The following is an 18,018-nucleotide window of genomic DNA, read 5'->3' as shown; positions in this document are numbered from 1 at the left end:
TGTCACAATGTTTAAGTTATATTTCTTGAATAACCGGTAGAGGGCAAGAACGCAATAGCAACTCGCATTAAGTGCTAGAGCAGTGCGGTGTAAGGAAAACTGGTGCTGTACTGAGTGTCTTGGGTTTGCTTTAGTATTTAGCTGTTTAGTTTTCTAGGCTTCCATGTTAATAATGATTGGTTGCTTTCCTGATTATGAGATTCAGTACTGCCAAAACACGGTATGACAGTTCCTAGATTACAATCTTCAGTACTGACATATAGATAGATAGATAGATAGATATTGTACCTTTGTAGAATGAAGGTAAACAACCAAGCAGACGGTATTACATCTTCGACAAATTCGTCTCTCAGAACAGTCTTTGGTGTACTATAAAGTGTGTAGAGCAAATGTTCTGTACCTATATTTACTTTGTTACTTCTTTGGTGTTCCCTGCCAGTGCTGCAAATGTTTTTGCCACTTTGCTGTTCTCACATGTTTGCCTGTTTTAAATCTAATTTCCTTTGAATAATTAACCTAGTTTTTAAAATTCATTTACTGCATTTCACTTTAATAAGTGAGTCACTTCCCATTAAGTGTGGAGTGAAGAGGATTTTCCCTATCCACATTCCGGCATTACTCAGCAGTCAGGGGATTGGTAGAGAGAGAGAGAGGGAGAGGGAGAGAGAGAAGAAGGAATCGACGGTGACAGAGGATGAGGAGGAGGAGAGGATGACGTCACCTCCTGCCTCTAGTCCACACAGCAACACAGCCACCGCATGTCTCCTCACTTGATCCAGTATTCTCAGCTTGCTTTCTTGCGATTTATTTTGATTAGCTATTACAGCCTATCATTCTATCGTATGTTATTTATATCTGTTTTACATCTACATATAGATTACAAAAGGTGGCCGGTATACAAAACATAGGAAGGTATCAGCTACAGAATTACGCTAGTCAGAAAGAAGTGCTAGGGGGCCTGCATCAACGACTAGAATTATGGTGTTTTCTGTACTTCACGCCACAATTACCCGCTTCTTAAAAACAAGCCACCGTTTTATTACAGCGTCCCACACCAAGGTACGGTTACACCAGACAAGGCGCGTCTGTCCTTCACGCTGGGCTTTTTGTGTGTAGCGTCTCTTAGCTGTGTGGAAGACGCGGCAGAAATAAATGCCAGGGTGGGTAGCGTTAAGGCTGTTCTTGGAAACGTGGGATATTGAAGTAATCAGTACGCAGCCCTGTTCCCACTCAGCCTTCCACACGTTCTCTCTCTCTCTCTCTCTCTCTCTCTCTCTCTCTCTCTCTCTCTCTCTCTCTCTCTCTCTCTCTCACACACACACACACACACACACACACACACACACACACACACACACACACACACACACACACACACACACACACACACACACACACACACACACACACACACACACACACACACACACACACACACACACACACACACACACACACACACACACACACACACACGGGGACAGGAACAGGAAAGGGCACTGACCAAATACCACTCATTCTGAAAGCAACTGTGGAACTTCCGATTTTGTGGCCAGTCACTCTGTCTGGCACGTGAATGTGAAGTTCATCATTGCAATACATAAATACGTGGAGATGATGAGGCCTGTGAGAAGGACCTATTATTTTAGTCCTTTGAATTATGTGAATGATTGTGTGGTTCGTTGGCCAGGCTGATGATAATTTTCCCACTTTTTAAATAACGCTTTCCTGGTTTCTGGAGCCTACCTCACGTCATCCGTATGTGGGAAAGGTTACAAAACAGTTTATTACATCCTGCTCATGGACGTTCATTTGTTTCAGTGTCTTGTTGCACGGACCTGAACTATCTTTACCCCTTTCACTATTCAGTGAGAATGTAATCGTCACTTGCCCATTTGATAAGTTTGGGGTGTTGGAGGAAACTGATACGTAAGAATTGGTAGACATTGTGTATTACTTCGAACACCGAAACATCTGTACAGGTTACTTTCGTATTGTCATGTCTTCTCGTATGCCCTTCAGTCCGACGACGCTGTTACCTAGAGTGTTACGGATTGTCTGTATGTCCGTCTGTCAGCAACATTATTGAAAAGCTCAAGTGAATTTGCATCTTATTTAGAATAGTCACTGAGGACCACCAGAGAAACAAGTGATTAAATTTTGGGCGAGAAAATAAAAGACCGTCATAGAAAACATTAAAGGGAGATGGTCCCACGTTGGTGGGGGTATGTGCTCTTGAGTGCTGTTGTTTCTATATTGTATCACCTGTCTCCACACGCTCTTTACTCAGCTCAAGAGATGTTATAGACAGCCTTTACTAACCCCAGCACTGCCAAGGGGACTCCAATGGGTTGATTAAAATCGTGTGATACCAGCAAAAATAATCCGCAAAAATACGTTATCGGAGTGAAGGCCTTAAAATTAAGTGGTTGTGGAGTGTGTGTGAATAAAAGTCTTTGTAGAACTGTTGTTTATCCGTTCATATGCCATACGGTCAACAGAGCCACCTAATTCTGCTCCCACACTTTAAGAGTGGGTCTTTGTTTTTTATTTTCCTCAAGTCAGACTGGTCACGCATTGCCCATGGCAGGCACTTCATGCATTAGGTCGTGCGTCCAACTTGATTAACGCCCTCAGCCCAAAGACGTATTTAATTGGTTATTCTTGTTACCTGCAGGTGATTTTATTCTGCTTTGGGGAAACCTCATAGTGAAGGGGAAAACCGAGCTTCTGTCTGACTTCCACAGTTCACAAAACCGCTCCACATCTGAAAAATATTGCCAGGAGATAGCAAGACAAAAATGAAATGTACGTAATTGGATAGAAGAGGTTAACCCTATCAATCCCATAATGTTTTATTTATTTATTTATTTATGTATTTAATTTTTGATCAGTTTACCGCTATACGATTTGATGCAGCTTAGGAAGGATCTCAAGTGGTGAAAGGGTATTGAAGGACATAATTGAAAACCTTCAATCGAAAATTCTTCCATAAGCTTAATGAAATCGTCACAGGAAGCAACAAATAATTTAAAATATGTCATGCGACTGAAGGGAATAGTGCCTTGTGTATTGATGGAGGGATGTTTGTTTGCTCCTGTCGTGGTCGCTTCATCTGGTATTTTGTTCCAGTTATCTCCAGGTGAGTTTGTTAAGCTGAGAGTTGCCATACGAGCGTGAGAGTGTCGGTACCGTCGCCCTCAGCCATCTCGTAGCTGTAAAAACTGTAGTGTATCACTCTATTCCTGCTAACGCTAGAAGAGTTCACTGGACAGAGAGTGATTGTAGGAGCCTGAGAGTGTGCCATTATCGAACACCGTAAACAGCATTGTATCGTCGCTCAGTTTATATGACTGTAACTAAAGGAGCAATTAATGACAGCGAGGTGACAGTGGGTTGTATTCCAAGTGGCGTAGGAGGCTTCGTAACACTGCTTCCTTAGCAATTAATTTTCACGATAATACGTTAACATTCTCTTTTGCGCTATTTATATGGTTTTAACATCGACATAGCGCCAGTAACATACAGGAGGACATCGAGGTTTGTGCTGAATATATCGCAAAAGAAGAAGTTTTACGAAATTATCAGAGCCAGTTGGAATGCGACCCAGTGACGAAAAATAGCGTCATCAGCAGAGATAATGATGGCAGTTGTGTAGTGTATCATCAGGGTGGATCAGTCAGGCCCTCGGGTCGTACCGTGGCAGGGTAGCGCTGGGGCTGACTGGCCGTAATTGCTGCAGGCTGGATCACGACACAAATCCACGTTAGCAAGGCACGCTGGCTCCATAGTTGTCGGTGTTATTTGAAATCACATTCCATAGAGTGTTAGTTGCTGCCGTTTCGAGGGGCATTTGCATCGTTAAGTATTTGAAATGCTGGAGAGGGACGCCTTCACGCAGTGGCATACATTTGACCTATGACCGGCGGTGGAGCATCATATAATCGTGTCTCAGTCCTCCTCCCTGTCCCCCCAAATGAGGATGATAGACTGCAAGAATAAGGCAGCTTCAGCCTGCAGTCCACCGGGTTCACGTCCAGAATAGCCTGGGTTTAAAAAACCACCACCACCACTACCGGTACTTCTACTGCTACTACTACAACAACAACAACAACTACTACTACTACTACTACTACTACTACTAATAATAATAATAATAATAATAATAATAATACCACCACCACCACCACCACCACCAGTTGATATCGGTGACTGACATTGTGTTTAACTCGTGATATCTCCTTACAAGTTTATTTAGCTTGGGAGAGTCGCCTAGTAGTGAAGAGGTTAATGAAGGCCATATCTAACCCTTCTAGTTCCTTAAGTGTCTTGCGAGCTAATTAAGTCATCTGTCAACAGTAAGATGAAGCTATAAATGACGTACTCAGGGGCAAGGCGATGACAGTATTTAGATGACAACGGACCATGATACCAGTCCGCGTTAACAAGGCAGAGTGGCCTCATAATTGCCATATTTTTCCGACACCACACTGCACGCTGAGTTAGTTCCCGTCGTTAGCAGGGTCATTTGCATCGTTAACGTCTTCACTGATTACGTATTTTGTACTGAATTCTTGCTTCCTTCAGACGATTTCATTAAACTGTGGAACCTCCCTTAGTGAGGAAGATGTAAACGATCTCCATTTATATTTCTCCTTCACCATGAAAGGTCTCACCAAAACGTTATCATGGCAGGCTGGCTCCGTAATTGTCATTCTTGTCGTTCATTACAATGCATACGATGTTAGCTGCAGCCGTTAGCAGAGTCATTTGCATCATTGAGTGCTACGGCCGTCACGTTCAGGTTCACCCAGCGCTTCTGAAACACCCGGGATAAGCGTAACTTTAGATTAAACTAAAAAAATATATGGGTATTTAGAACATATATCCTTTGTAGATATATGCTTATAATTATAATACATACGGTGTTACTGACTGTCGTTACCAGGGTCTTTTTCGTCGTTAATTGCAACACCACTTACGTTCAGTCTCATTCAGTGCATCTGAAACTACTGAAATGAACTTAATTACTCCCCTGGTACAAAGAGCATGAGAAACAGGGTATAGATCCTTCATAGATAAATAGTACACTTTAACCTTGATTGTTTGTTGGTGTATGATTTGTTATGCACGTGTAATGTTGTATATTCACTGATTATTCCACGAGATAATTAAAGTGCGAATATAAATCAGTTATTCCCTCCAGTACAGTTACATCTTCTTTCAGTTATACTGGCTGGCACAATTCACATCCAGTTTCGGGAAGACGTCTCGTACTAGTAAAGAAGAGAATGGAGATTTTTTTTTTTTTTTAACCCCTTCACCATTGTCCGGTAACTAGGGGAAAATCGGGAAGTGGGGAGAGAAAAATTACAAGCAGAGCAAAATTGTACAACCGCACTCCGATGCAGGCGATGCTCTGAAACCCAGAAACTCACAGCAATCGCGGGTAGTGCCATGGGCAGCTAAGAAGAAAGAAAATCGGTAAAAGCACCATAGCCGTTAAACCTTTTTCTGTAACAAGATCCTCCCGGTTACTAGGCAGCGCTTAATTATAACCTCTATCTTCCTCTTCCGGATGAAAGTCTGCGCCTTGCCCACTCTGGCGTGAGAAAAGTGACCACCACCGTACTGAAGGGGTTAGCTAGTATGAGAGAGAGAGAGAGAGAGAGAGAGAGAGAGTAAATCTGTTGAAAGAATGAGATGAGATAGAATGAAGGATATTGCCGTAGGAAAGTGGCGCAACAGATACCCAGAAAGGAAGACGTGAAATGTGGAGAGAGAGAGAGAGAGAGGTGGGGGGGTGACAACATATACTGTTCTTAGAAGGGAAGCCCCGGGATCATATTCCCCTTGGCTTTGGAAATTTCTCTATCTTTGCGATTTATTCTCTTTATTACACCTACCATATATATTTGCTTGTAGATTACTTATATCCTTTTAATAACATAGCGGTGTTTTGCATAATTATCATACAAGGGATTATTCACCTGTCATATGCAGAAATAAATCGCTGGGAAAAGGGGATTATGGAGTCCTTATAACCCTTCAGTGCAGTGAGGTATATTTCAGATAATTATTGGTACCTCTAGACGATAGTATGTATTTTAGAATGGATCTCTAGTTATGAAGAAGTCAGTGAAGACGATATTTAACCCATAAGATAAAAAAAAAGGAGAGAAAAAAGAAGTCTCATGCTAAATAGAATCATGAGAAGAGAACAAGAATATAAACAATTAATACGTCGTTGTAGTAAGATGGTCAGTCGAGGAGAGGACTACCCTTGGCGCCGAGACCGTGATGAGGAAAAGTGTATCGTCTTCGTTGTGTGTTATCTAAATTCTTTCATCATCGTGTCGGCATTTCCACACGTATAAGGTTGCCGGAGATGGATGCTAGCCTCTTATCCGTTCCCCCCGATTATTCTTTGGCTTATTCTTGTTGCCACCGGACGATTTTACTCAGTTTAGGAGAGACGTTTTGAATTGGAAGGATTGGATGTAGCCTTCGTGAAACCCTTAGGTACGAGAGATCTTTCCCAAGCTTAGTAAAATTGTCTGGAAGTAGTAAGAATACATTTATGAAAGACTTCGCCATACTGAAGGGGTGAAGCACAGGGAAAAGGTTGCAGTATATTAATCCCGTCACTGCCAATGATCTGTCTGACCTGTATTAAATCGTCTAGAGAAAGAGGTGTTTGTAGTGGAGGGGTTTACTGGAATGTTTCTAATCCCTTCACTAGCTACAAGAGACCTCCTGAAGAAAATCGTCTGGTGGTAGCAAGAATGAATTAGCTGAGTTGTCATTGTCTTAAAGGGGTTAAAATAATACCTAGGCTCTAAACTTTTCCCAGCGATTCTTATTTTTCGTCCTTCTCCCAGACAATTATTTTCAGCGTAGGAGAGGGGTCTGGTGGCGAAGGGATTTAAAATTCTCATAGTTCCTCCCTTCCCTTAGGTTAATAAATCCACTTGGAGTTAGCCTGAATATAAAAGACGTCCCCAAGTTGAAAGGTCCAGGTACAGTAGGGACAAGCGTACAGATATCCATTCAGTCAGAGGACGTACTTTTTATTCAAGTTTTTCGTCCTTTAGATTAATTTACCATACATGCGAGTGACCTGTTGTAATGAGGGGATTTATGAATGCTGTACCTAACCTCTCCCTATAAGCTGAATGTATAAATAGATAAATAAATAAATAAATAAATAAATAAATAAATATCGGACTGACGGGGCCATGGCAAGGTGAACCGTGTTTTTTATATATATATTTTTAGCTCGTTCGGTATTAAGCTGTGGTTTTATATATAGTTTTTAGCTCGTTCGGTATTAAGCTGTGTTTTTATATATATAGTTTTTAGCTCGTTCATTTCTAGTTACAAAAAAATCAGGCGCATTTGTTGACCACCCACCTGCGTCGAGCCGGCGTATCCCTCAGCCGACTTAATCCCTTGAACACGGTGATTTATTATTGAATTGACGTATTTTGCTGGATTATAGTGACATGCTAATGGATTTTAGGGATGTATTTTATTGCATTGTTCTCACTACCTCTAGCCTGTTTTAATAATTTGGGGGAGCTTGCTTTCTGTGAGGGAACTAAAAGAAATGCTTTATCTGACTCCTGTAGTTCGACAAGATTCCTAAGCATAGCAGAATACAATAGAATGGAAAACGGAATGTAATAGAATAAAACTGAATATAAATTAGATTACAAAATACACCATCGGATTGAAGTCCTACCATCATCAGAAATAAAAATCTCTCCGAAGTCACAAAGGCCTGTTTTATTATTATTATTATTATTATTATTATTATTATTATTATTATTAAACCAATTACTATGCTGGGTGGTAACCATATAACCAAATTATGACAACTGGTGGTTTAGTGGGTAGTTGCCGTGCTCCAGTCGGATTGAGCCAGTGAAGGTTTATATCCAAGGGGTGGTTGGGGTTATTGCTCACGTAATGCCACTTAGGGATGAGTGAGGCTGCTCACTCTCATCTTAAATGTCAGGACCAACATGCCTAGCCCCGGGCTCCAACGCTTCTCATGAAGCAAGGTAGGATTGGATGATGGATGGATTATTATTATTATTATTATTATTATTATTTTATTATTATTATTTATTATTATTATTAGTAGTAGTATTACAAACAAGTTAGTGCATCGGTTTGTTCAGCCCACTCCCAGAGTTTTTACTTCCATTCTTTTAGGTCACCTCAGCTGTGTTCAGATCCAGCCAGAGCGGTCAAAGTCTTTATCAGGCTCACTCAGGACAGTATTAGTTCATCGGGGTCTTTTCAGTGCTATTCTTATTCATTCAGTCCATTTATTGTTTATTCAGACCTTTCACGTCCATTCACCCTTCGCATATGTTTGGGCCTGTTGTGTCATTCCAAGTTAGTATAGGTTCTTCAGGATCCAATACCGGTAGGTCGGATTATGTCCCTTTAGGTCCATTAAGATTAATTAGATCCATTTATGTCTTTCACATACATTCACTTCAGTTCAGGATCATCTTGTTCCATTTAGGTTCCTTCAGATCATATAGGTCATCTATGTCTTTCACGCTTTAGGTCTTCTATGTCCTTCACGTCTACTGAGGCTCAGTCAGCTCAGTTGAGGCTCATTCGGGCCCAGTTGGGTCCATTTTGGTGCTTCACATCAAGTTGAGCCCAACCATATCTTTTTGGTCCAGTGACATCCATTTAGGTCCATTTAAATCCATTATATATATATATATATATATATATATATATATATATATATATATATATATATATATATATATATATATATATGCATATAATATCTTCATTTCAGCAGTGTTAAGAGTGAGTAAATCAGTTCAGGGTTTCATTCGGTTGGTCAGTATAGTCAGTTCCAATCATAGAAATGATTCTATATGCCAAAAATTAGCAGTATCGGTGAATTTGAGTGAAAAATGTGATAGTTTGGGTCTATTGAGGGCAGATCAGGTCTCATTTAGTCCATCAGATTGATTCCCGGCTTTTCCGATCGCATCACGTCATGCGTAGGAACGTATCTATAAAACATTATCCGTGTTTGTTTTGAAATGTCGATTTAGGTTTTTCAGGACAGAGCATGATGGGCTGAGATGGTGGTGGGTAATGGACCATAACGAAGAAAGTTCTCTTTGAGAATATGGGCACTGTAGGTGGGCTGGTTGTCGAAACATTTATTTTTATGATATTTACCACATCAGAGCAGAAGTTGGTTTGGAGGGCGGTGGGACATGCCAGTGAGTGTCTGTGCTTTAAAGATAGGCACGTTACGTAAGGTGCAAGTCTGAGGTGTGGGAGAAAGAAATGGATTGCATGGGCTAAGGTATGTAGTGGGTGGCGAGCAGGACAGTATGAGTACACCTTTTGAAGATGGGCATTGTCGACATCAGACAGTTGTAGATCATAAATTCCTCATAGAAACTCGATGTGGGAGGACAGAGAAGGTGAGGTGCATGGAGAATAGGCGGCCTGGGCTGGGATGATGGTGGGGAAGGACGCGGGTAACACACCAGAATGATAATGCATATAGAACAAGAGCAGGAACAAGAAGAAGTTAAGCATGCGCCACTTTTTTATGCCTTGATTGCTCACGACGCAGTTAACCTCTTGACCACCGTGACTTTTTTCTGATATCCAGACGATGTTATTGACGTTAAGTTTTCGTTCTGGAGGGATTAGTTAGTCTACCTTAATTCCATCATTACGAGAGATCTTAATTTGAAAAGAGGTGTCTGGAGGCGACAAGGAGAAAATACAAAAAGACGCCATCACAGTGAAGAGTTTAACCGCTCCATCTTGTCATTTTTATATATCTACTTTTTTTTTTCTGTTTTATCCAGTTTAGGGAAGACTTCGGACTGGAGGAGTTAGATATAACTTTAATTACTCTCTCACGAATATTACACTCCCCAATGCCGAGTCAAATGTCAAGCCTTAACAAGAAAAATGTAAGACATCAGAGGAAATTCGTCGAAAATGTCAGCAGTTGTAAATGAAAAGTTTATAACAAAAGTACTGTGGCTGTTAACCCCTTCAGCCTGTACGTACATATTTTATTCTTGCTTCACGGACAATTTTATTAAGCCTGGGAAAGATTTATAATTGGAGAAGTCGCTATGTAAAGCCTTAACCCCTTCAATACTGTGACGTCTTTGCATTTAATCAGGCTGCCGTCTGACGAATTTAGGCAACTTACCAAAGCTGTCTAGTAGTGAAGGGATTACTTAGGTGTGTATCTAACCCCTGCCTTCCGAATGTCTCTCCTAAGCTGAATAAATCTTTGGATAAGTCGTCTGATTGAAGGGGTTAACATCGGCAGAATTTGACACTCCCTGAGCTAAATAAAATCGTCTAGCCGTGGGAAGAATAAAGTACATCATAGGACTGAAAGGGATAAACACTGAGAAGAGTTTATAGGACAGTAAAGTATTAAGTGAAGAGTACAAGACAACGATTAGCTGTAAGAAGGGCGTAAATTTTTAGTTCGTGCGTCTCCGGGTACAAGAGGATGTGACGTCAGTAAACAAGACAGTTTTTCACAGTCGGATGTCGGTGAAAGTGTAGAAAGTGAAAGTGAAAATACTCAGATCGATTTTGATAGGATATGGAGAGAAGACTAAAACGTGAAAGTGGGAGTTTGTGAGAAAATTGGCACTCATTTTACCCCTGGACAGTGTTTACAGTCGAATGTTGAGGTGATATAAAACTCATAAGGACAATAACCAGATTAATATTGAAAGTTAGAATATGAGAGAGAGAGAAAGAAAAAAGAGAGAGAGAGAAGGGGGGAGAGAGAGAGCAAACCGTGGTGATGGGATTGTGTGTTGTTTCGGCCCAGGATAATGATCACAGTAGGATGTTGTCAGCGAAAGCACAAACACAGAAAAGAAAAATAACCAGTGTACCTCATCAGTCGGATATTGTATTTTATCATATGTTGGCGGTATCCAGACGATTTTGTTCTGTGTAGTAGAGATTTTTCGAACTGGTGGGGTTGGATGCAGCTTTCCCTAACCCGTTCAGGACGAGACGTATTCCCCAAGGTAAATGAAATCGTCTGGAGATAGCTAGAACAAAGTAGAATATTTGTTCGACAGGAGGGGTTGCTTTCGAAAGTCCTGTCAAGAGAAAGACCAAAGCTTGAAGCGAGGAGTGCGTGTGAAGAGTGCGTTGTTGTTTTGGCCATGTCTCTTGGTGGTGGTGGCGGATGTGACGTCACGAGACAGAGGCCAGTGCTCACCTCGGGATGTTGTGCAAGCGTGTGGGTGCGGCGGTGTGGGAGGCGTGATTGATGTGGGGGAAGGAGGAGCTTGCGTTGTGGGTGTGAGGGGCATTGTGGGGCAGTGGGTGGAAGTGATTGGAGGGAGTACATGTTTGGATTTTGAAGTAGTGGTGAGATGTGGATTAAATAGGGTGTGCTGGCAGTGTGGGAGTCGTGGTTAGTGTGGGGGAGAAGGTTTTGCTGAGGTTTAGGGGTAGTGTGGGTGATGCTGTGAGGGAGAGCATGTTTGAATTGGCTGTGAATGGGTACTATTGAGAGAAGCTATCTGTATGTAGGCCATATGTAGTTGTGGGTGGGGGTGGGGGGAAGAGGAGCTTTTCTTGTGGGTGAGGGGCTTTGTTGGTTGGTAGTTGTGGATGATTGTAGAATTATGATTAGGAGAGAGAGAGAGAGAGAGAGAGAGAGAGAGAGAGAGAGAGAGAGAGAGCGTGTGGTTGGTTGCAGTAGTGAGTTGTGATGTGTTATTAAGTGTGGGTGGTGTTGAGTGAGTGTACGTGTGTGTGTGTGTGTGTGTGTGTGTGTGTGTGTGTGTAGGTGGGTGGGAGGGTGGGTGGGTGGAAGGGGGAGGAAAGAGGGTAGAGTGATACTGATAAGAGGCGTTTGTTGTCATTAGTTGCTGCAGTGATGATAGGCGAGATAAAAAAAGGAAAGAAAAAATCATAAGAGTTGGATATGGTGACTAATGATGAGAGTGGAGTTGTGTTGGGAGTAATTTGGTAACATGTAGCCATATTTGTTTTGTTTATAAATGATAGAATAATGGCGCCTGTTTGTGGTGTTTGGTGTGTGTTTGGGGGGGGAGCGAAGGGACAGAGATTGATTAACTACGTTGCTGAGTGTCGTTTTGTTATCTTTTTTGTTTGGGAGAATGCACAAAAAAGTAAAACATATGTGAATTGCCGAGGCTCGTGTTGTTTATGGCTATGGAAAGTCCGGTAATGCCTCTTAGCTCTTTCTGTTGCAAATTACACCCCAGTATCGTGTATATCACTGATGCGAACCGTGTCGATGTTGAAACGATGTAAGTAACGTACAAGATAATAGTAGGGCGAATTATGCTGATCGCTAAGGAAGAGGTGCCTTGAATCTTCCTGTGCCACCTATAACAAAACCTTGAGTGTCGTTGTTTTATCATTCTTGTTTTGGGAATATCTCTAAGGTGTGATAAAAGACCTAATGTAGCGTTACGTGCATTGGTATGTGTCTGTTTGAAAGAATGTTACCGTATTCAGTGTAGTGACGTATTCTTTATTTTATTCTTGCTACTTCCAGACGATTTTATTCGAGGTAGGAGGGATTAGATATAGCCTTCATCCACACCTTCACTACCGGGTGCTCACCATAGCTGAATAAAAATCGTCTGTAGTCAGCACGAATAAATTAGAAAGCACGTCACCAGAATAAAAATGTTAAGATCCTCAATCCTTTAACTTACTTTTTATTTCATGTTTGTTCTACCCAGACGTTTTGATTAAGTTTAGGAGAGAGTTTTCAAGGGGGGGGAATTTGATATTGCTTTTACTAACCTCTTCACTACAAAGGTCACCCCTAAAATTAATAATACCGTCTAGGAGTAAGAATATACTAGTAAAATATGTCGTTTGATTCAGTGGTTTGACAGCGATAAAAGAAGTATGTTGTATTACTGAGTTTGTTGGTTTATCCTTGCTCGTGTTTTCCTTGCCTTCGTCATCATCCTCGACCTCACCCCCCAACCCCCGCTCTCCTTCCTCCCTCCCCCTTTTTTTTCCTACTCCTTCCTCAGCTTTTTTTTTTTTTTTTTCTTTCTTTCTGACCTCCATTCCTTTCCCATTTCTTTTTTGCGTCTTTCTTCTTCCTTCATCAGCCTTCTCCCCTCTTCTGCTTTTCCTCGTCCCCTCTTCCTTCTCTCTTCCCATCGTCCTCCCATCATGTTGCTTCTCCCTTCATCATTCTTATTCTCCCCGTTCCTCTTCTCCTCTTTCTTCTTCGTTCCCCGTCTTCCTTCTTCCTTCATTATCCTTCCCTGTTCTTCCTCCTCCCCTCACCCACTTCCTCCTCTTCCTCACTGCCCTGCTAATGTACCGTCTCCGTCACACCTGCTTTCCTTCCTGTCTGGGATTCTAACAAGATTACTTAATTTATATCCCCCCACCCCCTCTCTGAATATACATGTATAGATAGATAAATAGAGAGATAGGGAGATTTATATAGATGTAGATATAAATAAAACACACACACACACACACACACACACACACACACACACACACACACACACACACACACACACACACACACACACACACACACACACACACACACACCTCTAACACGCACTACCACTCTAGTGTTATAACCTGACCCCAGCGGATTCCCCGACTTAAGGCGCATTGTTTATAGAGTTACATTAGTCTTAAAGGCCTTCCTCCTGACGTCACAAGGGGGAGGGAGGGAGGGAGGGAAGGGGGATAAGAGGGAGGTGAGAGGGAGAGGGAGGTAGGTAGGGGGGAGAGTGGGAGAGGTAACAAGGAAGGAAGAGAGGGAGGGGGGAAGGAGAGTTCAACAAGGGAGGTCAGAGAGTATGGGGGTGGGATATAGTTAACGCTTTGACCTCGGGGGCTTCCCAGTGGCTAGCAAATTTGTGTAACGTTACCCAGAGTAAAACAAATAAAGTCCCTCAAGGCTGTGGGGATAGGGAGGGGGAGGGGGAGGGAGCGTTTGGCAGGGTAGGAGGGAGGATATGAGAGTTAGATATGGTTAAGGAGAGGGAGCGGGAGCAGTAGGGGGGATGGCATGGAGGGTATGGGGGTGTAAGGGAGAGGGAGGGGATAGGGAGGGAAGGTATGAGGGTGTGATATAGTTAGGGGCAGGGAGGGAGGGAGAGAGGTGTAGTGAGATTATAAGAAGGGAACAGGGAGGTAGGTAAAGCTTAGTAAGATCAAAGGAAGAATGTGAAGGTTATAATATGGTCAGCAATAGGGAAAGATTATAGGAAGGGGGGAAGGAGAATAATGAGGGTGAAATGCTGTTAAGGAGGAGAGGGTTCAAAGGGGTAGGAGAAACGGACGGGAAGGTACGAGGGCATGATACGCTTGAGGAGATGGATGAAGGGAGGATGTGTTAGTGCGAGTATACGAAGGGAGGAGGGAGAATATGAGGGTGAGGTACGGTTGAGGAGAGGAAGGGAGGTAAGAGGAGGAATTTAATGTAGAAGGGAGAATATGAGTGAATAAATGGATTGATAGATGGATGGATGGAGGGAGGGCGAATTTAGTACGTGAAGAGGGAGAATATGGGAACGAAATGGTTGAGGAGGGAGGGAGAATGGAAGATTATGAATAGGGTGGGTAGGGAGGAGGGAGGATATGAACAAATAGAGAGAGAGAGGGAGGTGGAAGAGAATGGTTAACCCCTTGAATACGGAGACGAACTGAAGGGGTTAGATGGAGCCTTCATTAACCTCTTTGCTACTTAAGTTGAATTCAATTGTGTGTCAGCAGCAAGGCTAAAAGAATGGAAAAGTGGCTGATGGAGAAGGGAGGGCGATATTGATGGGAAGGCAATAGAGGGGGAACTATAATTTAGAGTGACAGGGAAGAAGGAAGGGAGGGAGAAATAGTAACCCCTTCCACCCAAGAATGTGTCTCCAGAGCTGAGTGAAATCGTGTTGTGGTGTCCATAATTTAACAAGAAAGCGTCCTGCGATTGAAGAATTATAAGCCGTTGAACGAGGGGACGTATTCTATCGATGATTTAATAGTATGGGCAGTACATCTGAGAGAGAAACAAGTGTGTGTGTGTGTGTGTGTGTGTGTGTGTGTGTGTGTGTGTGTGTGTGTGTGTGTGTGTTCTTACCTAATTATTCTTACCGTACCTAATTGTATCTTTACAGGAGTGAGTCAAGCTCATACTGTCCCGTGCATTAAACCATTTTCATCATGCAGATTCTTAAATGTGTGTGTGTGTGTGTGTGTGTGTGTGTGTGTGTGTGTGTGTGTGTGTGTGTGTGTTGTACCAAGTAACAGGGCAGGAGGAGGAGTGGTGGGAGAGAGAGAGGGGTATGGGGTGAAGTAGAGGGAAGGGAGAAACTACGCAAAGAAAATACTGGGGCGATGGGAGCTGGGGGAGGGAGGGAGGGTAGGGGGGGAGCGACGCAATATGAGCAGGGGAGAGACGGATTGTGTATGATAATTGGGGAGAGAGTAATTGTACGAGGGAAGGGGAGAGGGATGGCGTAGCTGTGAGTAATTGATGGAGCGAGGAGGGAGGGAATGAAGGAAGGAAGGAAGGAAGGGAGGGAACAGTTTAAGGGTCGGGTTGAAGGGAGTGGTAATATATTGGATGAAGGGCGAAAGAGAAGAGGATCAGTAATTTGTTTCTCATGTCATATTGATTTTGCTCAGACTGGTATCCCTTTCAGTACGGGGATGTGTTTTTACTTTTTTTTTTCTTTCTTTTTTTTTTTTTTTTTGCCTCATCCAGACGATTTTATTCAAGGTAGGGAAGGTGTCTCGTGCTGGATGGGTCAGTGAAGGCTGCATACAACCCCACTAGTTTGAAAAGTTTGATAGTCTGAAGGTATGAAGAATTAAATAAAAAGTACGCCATTGGAATGAAGTTGTTAATAGAAACTGTTTATAACCCTAGACATATATATATTTTTTTAGTTGTCTGAAAATGCCTCGCCGATTTTCACCTCTAACTAATAACACAAAGTTAATAATTGCTTATATTTGGTAGATTTAGAAAGGTACGAAGGTGCAGTCTAAGGAGAACCAGAACCGCTGCAGAATGAAACCGCTCTGCGAGAAAACCAAGGTAATTAGCTATGCCACTGTAGAGACAGACTAGAAAGAATATGGAAAAATGGACGATTTACCTGTTACTAGAAAATGGCTCCAGCATTATGATTTTGCTGCTTTGGGGATGGTTTGGGGTGCAGAGAAATCCCTGTAGATCAAAGTTAAATGCACAGAAAGGCCTAAAACCTCTGTATTTGGGATGTACGCATGTGTGTATGTGTTAAGACTAATGTTGTAGTCAGCGTCAGTCCTGTATAGTGTCTTCCAGCTCTGATATCACTTCTTATTATCCACTTGTATGCTGTTTATTACATTTTCATATTGACATCGTTTGCATCAGTACCACAAAGGAGAATATCAACCCTTTCACGAACTGGACAACTTTAGTATTCTATTCCATATAACACCAGATGATTTTATTCAGCTGAGTGCGTCACAGTAGCCTGCCAGTTCAGGGGTAAGTGGCAAAATAAATCGCAGAGGAAAATCGCTTAAGTCAACTAGAATACGGCCTCTCCCGGTTTGAAGCGTGCCTTGGCTGCGTGGCCTGATTGAAACGACCATGAGTGCTCGTTACGAGTGTCATAACGTAACTGTAAGGCTGGAAGCATGGACATTAAGTGCTCATTGCTGCTGGCATTGCACACCGATACACGGAAACTGCAGGCACCGCGGGATGGGGATTAGATGGGCAGAGCAAGGGTGTTATGCATACGACTTTATCAGAGGACGCCATAATTTTATTGTCCTTGCTACCTACGGACGATTTTACTCAGTTTAGGGGAGACGTATTGGGGGGGTTAATGATGGATATGTCCAAGTCCTCAGTCGGAAAAATCTCACCAAGCTGAATGAAATCGTCTCATTGTGACAGGAATGAAAAGACATCATCGTATTGAAGGGATGAAAGGGAGTGAACCGGGCAGTATTGTTGTAAGGGTTTTCATAAATGTTTCCTCATGACTCGCCTTCTTGAGCTTCGGGACAGTTAACCTCATCACTCTGGGCACATCATTTTTATTGTATTGCTGCTGCCAATCGATTTTACTTCGCTTAAGAGAGCGTCGTATTAGTGAAGGAGTTAATGAAGGCTGTAACCAAACCCTTCAGTTCAAAAAGAGTGTCCTGAGCTGAAGAATCTCGTAAGTAGATGATAAGATGAAAGTGAATTGGCTGTCCTATGGGGCTGAACGAATGAAGCAAGTCTCCGTTAGAACTGCTGAGCGTTTAGTGGAGAACTGACGTATATGTACCCCGTCAGCCCGAGAAGGCCATATGTATTAAATTTATTTTTACTGTCTCCTTTATTTTCTATTTTATATTCATTTTTGTTTTTAACCAAGGACAGGACCCTAGTATTGAAGGAATTAATAAGGGCCGTATTTAATCCCTTGTTTGATTAGTATTTCCGAAGACGAATAAAAGCTTTGCAAAGAGATAATAATAATGATGATAATAATAATAATAATAATAATAGTAATAATATTAATAATAATGATAATATGTCAGTGTAGTGAAGTGGTTAATGCAATACAGGTGCAGTTTCGATGAGATGAGAAGAGGATATTGACTCAGGATATAGTGGCTGCACATTTACTCCTGCTCTGTGATTTTATGTATTTGTTTAGTTAATTTTTACTACCCTCTGACCACTGTACAGTATTCTGTTTTAGGAGAATTTTCAGACTGAAAGGATTAGATACAGCCATTGTAAACCCTACACTACTCTGGGAATAACTGAAAGTCGTGTGTTGGTGGCAAGAGTTAAATGAAGAACGTAATTGTACTGAATTGCGTGAATATCGGGTAGACTAGCTCAACACAATGCTGCCCAGGGTTGCTGCATGTGGGATTTTGATGGAGGAGTATTTTGCGTACCGATCTTAGCCTGCTGGAAGATAGTCGCGAAGCTCATAGACC

Source organism: Coenobita brevimanus, chromosome 92 (assembly GCF_032717465.1).
Source record: "Coenobita brevimanus isolate Jiangsu-jjx chromosome 92, ASM3271746v2, whole genome shotgun sequence".
Classification (NCBI taxonomy): Eukaryota; Metazoa; Arthropoda; class Malacostraca; order Decapoda; family Coenobitidae; genus Coenobita; species Coenobita brevimanus.
This window is presented reverse-complemented; position numbering follows the sequence as displayed.